This window comes from Morone saxatilis, unplaced genomic scaffold (assembly GCF_004916995.1).
Source record: "Morone saxatilis isolate NCDOM2014 unplaced genomic scaffold, NCSU_SB_2.0 Contig18, whole genome shotgun sequence".
Taxonomy (NCBI): Eukaryota; Metazoa; Chordata; class Actinopteri; family Moronidae; genus Morone; species Morone saxatilis.
In genome coordinates, this window is record NW_023339740.1 from 24,841,100 (window position 1) to 24,845,687 (window position 4,588).

The window sequence follows — 4,588 nt, forward strand, 5'->3', positions numbered from 1 at the left end:
TGTCTATGTTGAAAAGACAACCAAATTTTGAAGATGGTTAAAAGATAAAGCCGCCATAATATACGTAGTCAAATCTTAAGTTAACTAAATGTTATGCAAAATGTTTACATAACTATGCTAGTTAATCTACATCATCAGAACACGAATCTGATTTATTGCCAGGTAGGTTTTTACACATAGGAGAAATTGTCTTGGTGCAGTGGTGCATAAAAATAAACATCACAAAAAATATACAGAATCCACCCACCAACAGTTACACACCAAAAATAGAGTATTTAAAAAATAAATAAATAAAGATAAGAAAACTGTACAGAAAACAGGAGCTGCATTATGTATATGGCTACCTGTATAGTACAGGCTGGGTTTAAGAGTCCAGTGTAAAGTGGGGGGATGCCCGGCCTTGTTAATGAGGCCCCAGCTGGCAGATGGAAAGAAACTGTTTTGTGGGCCCCGTGAAGGTTTTTGGTCCTGCATGGAAATTTCAAAGAATTTGTGTCCAAGGGTGGGAGGGTTCAGCCACAATCTTGCCTGCCACGCCTCAAAGGATCCTGGAAGGATACAGGTCCTGAGGATGGCAAAGATTGCAGGGCCGATCACCCTTTATAGGCAGATCGAATGATACGCTGCCCAGTCTGGGCCTTGTCCTTGGCAGTGCAGCAGCGTACCCAAAGATGGTGATAGATGAGGTGAGGAATGGACTCAATGATAGCGGTGTATAAGTTCACCCAATCATTGTCTTTGGCAGGGTTGAACCTTCTCCCCAGCTACGGCAGGAAGTACCTCCATCTACTGGGGCATATCAAATTGGCTAGCTAATAACTCAAAGCCAGCTAGACCTACATGGGTAGGAATAGGTTACAATGCACTCCTTGTCTACAAAATTCTAGGCATATAAGTTAAAATCTTGGGTGTTTTCCTAGATAAGCACGTTAAGTTTAAAATAGGTCAGTTGTGTTGTGAAGAGGCAATTACAGCGTTTCGACTGTTTATAAGGCCTAAATTAAAGGCTGATTTGTCCTCATGAAGGAATCTGGAAGAGCCTAGCACGTAGCATATCTAGGTACAGGATTTAGGATGGGTCAATTTATAACCAACCCAAACATTAATCTAATCTTTATTCATTACCTTACCCCTATCCCTAGCTGGGACCCCATAAATGAGCAGTGTTGGGCAAGTTACTAAAATAGTAACAGTTACAGTTACTTCTCTCAAAAGTGATTGAATTACTTTACCAATTTCTGCATGTAAAAGTAATTAGTTGCGAGGGAAAGTAATTGTTGTGTTACTTTAAAATGTCTTCAATTCTCTTATTAATGCTCACAGCTGCCATGTATATTATTTTAGTGTTGCTGTAGAAAAGGCAAATGTATCTAGTTATGAGTCTTATACGAAAGAGTTTATTGCATTGATACAAGATACAACAGCAGCTAAACCTGAGCAGGTCACGGGAAACTGCTGCTTTTTTGCTTCTAAAACTCCTTCTTATATATCAAAACTCCTTCTCAGCTACTGTTACAGCCGTTTCTAAAAAAAAAAAAAACCTAACTTTTGGCTTGAAAATGTTTGTGTATTCCCACAGGTACGCTGGCAGGCTTCACTCTCCTCCAATCCTAGTGGGCACCAAAATTACAGGAGTCATTGTCTAGGCATGTACGGGCTTATACGGGCATATGTGCCAGACACTCAGGCCATTTCCGACACAGTCATTTCCTCAAGCTGCCTGCACCTGTGGGACTAAACAAGACTGCTATATTCTTGACAGAATTACTTTAAACTGTATTTTCAAAAAGATTACAAACATACTTAAATTTAAGCATAAGAAACACAACTAAGCACACAACAATCTCAGTCATTATTATAATAGATTTGTTAGAATGATTGACATTTTCCCCAACAAAGCTACACTTACTTTCTTGGTTAGTAGACAGGAAGATTTAGTAGAAGAGGAACCCACATGGATTTACACATTACCAAGGTTTGCTACAGTAGTTATTTAATAAATAATTATTTGATGAACAGACTAAACTGTCTTGGGCTACCATAAGGTTGGATGATAGTACGCTTAGATGTGCTGCGTTTGTCTGCCATCTTCTACAGTTTCACTACTACTATTTTTATTTAAGACAAAAGAAACAAGTAACAAGCCTGTTTAAATTTAAATTTTAATTGTGTTTTTTAATTGGAAAACTTAACTACATTACTAGTTATCAAAACCACATCAGGACCAGTCCCCATGAGGACTACTAGCCCCCAAGTAGTCCCATGGTCCCCAATAGGTAACAAAAATGTGAAGACACACACACACACACACACAGCAGCCCACCACTTGCAACAGTTGTATCAGGCAGATTGCAAAAGCCCGAAACTGCCTGAGATGTCTCAAGGGGATAACACAATTAACCCTTAACCCTTTTCGTTATCATATGAAAGAAGATTATTTTACGCACTGCTGGCAGCAGGTGCACAGTAGCGTCATATGTAGCGCTCCACTGGATAAGTCAGTTTTTGCAAGTTGTAAATCCAATACAAAGCAATCAGTCAATACAGAGTACTAGTAGAGTGTGTGAAAGACATTTGATTTGTATAGATTGGAATATGTATAATCAATATAGTAATACCTATAATGGGCATAAACTTATACATTAAAGATGTTGGTTTTTTTTCAAATAGTAGCCTTGTCAGAAATAATGGTGCCAGAAACTGAGAGAGTGTCTTCTGCTTATCATGCACTTGCAAGATGGATGTCGGAAATAATGGTGCCAGGTTATTATGCACCTGCTAGGTCAAGACTGAGGACTGTGGACATCATTAGATACAGGGAACGGCGGCAAAACGCCTAGGAAATGTTCAAAAGAGAAATAATGGTGGATAGAGATAAGAGTAAAATTGGGAGCAGAAGCAGTAGGAGGGAAATCCCAATTAAGCCCCCAGAAGGAGGAGGTTGTGAAATAGCATAAAAGAGAATCTAGTGTGAGATGAAGACAGTCGCCGTGGATCTGCTCAGTTTACTTATTCTGCTTTGAAAATTACAGGAAATCTATACTGAATTCACTTTTATTCTCTTTTTATTTAAAATTATTTTTGGGGGGCTTTTTGCCTTTGATTGACAGGACAGCTCAAGATAGGAAAGAGAGGGGATGACACGCAAAAAAGGGCCACAGATCGGAGTCGAACCCACGGCCACAGCAGCAAGAACTCAGCCTTGGTACATGGGGAAGCAGCGCTACCAGGTGAGCTTCCAGGGCTCGCGAGTGTTTCACTGAAGAAGAACTAAGCAGCGAATGAGGAACCTGAAGACACCTGGCAATAGTAGTACAAAATGTAAAGCTAACGTACATAATACCCTTCACTGCATTGAAAAATGCAATGATGGCTCCCTGGACGAGACACTGCAGACCTTTTAGGTAGAGGGACGATGGTGGTTTTCTTGAAGCAGGTGGAAACACTATCATGTGACAGTGATATGTTAAAAATGTCAGTAAAGACATCAACTAGCTGATTGGCACGTTTTTAGTACGCAGCTGTTAGGATGTTATCAGGCCCAGCAGCTTTACTCATATTCACTCTCAGCAGGATTCTTCTCACATCTGCTGTGGATACTGAGAGTGGCGGATCCTCTGGAGGCAGAGTAGACCTGACAGCTGACTCTTTGTTGAGGAGATGAAAGTGAGTATAAAATGTGTTACGCTCATCTGGCAACGTGGCCTCACATATGACGGAGCGCTCCAGTTTCTGTAGCCTGTGATGGTCTGGATCTCTTGCCACATATCTTTGGTGTCGAGGTCTCTCTCCGGTCTCCGGTTTACCTCTTGATGCCAGCTTGTCTAACTTGGACTGCCTCGTATGAGCTTCAAATAAACTTTTTAATATATTTTCCGCAGAACTAAGGACTGGGGATTTTGTCTAGTATGAACAGGAGAAACGATTACAGCACGAAACACCTGTGTAAATGTTCATATGGGAAGCTGACTATGGTTTTAAGACTTGGAGGATAGGTTCACATTCTTCCAAAGTGGACTGAGGGTGAGTAAAAACATTACTCGAGACCATCATTTTCCAGGTAGTTTTATTTGCAATTAATATTAATTCTTCATCAAGGATGTACAACAGATTTGTGCCAGATATGTAACCACAGTACCATACACTATGTGGCGAAAAATATGAGGAAATTTCACCCAAACAGCAGCTATATGTAATAGTTGAACATGTGATTGCAGGGATTTGTTCCCATTCAGCCACAAGAGCATTAGTGAGGTCCAACACTGATGTTTGGTTGACCTCAAACATGTTGGATGGGGTTCAGGTCAGAGCTCTGTACAAACCAGTCAAGTTCTTTCACACCAAACTGGGAAAACCATTTCTTTATGGCTTTGTGCTCGGGGACACTGTCATGTTGAAACAGTAAAAGGGTCTTTCACAAACTGTTGACATGAAGTTGGAAGTACACTCTTGGCTAAAAGTGAATTGTGTGCTGTAACATTAAGATTAGAGGCCCGTCCACATACTTCTGGCCATTTAGTGTATGAAGCAAATTCTATCGTACTATATGTCTCACATGGAGCTGATGTGCTAGCCTTTCAGTAACCTG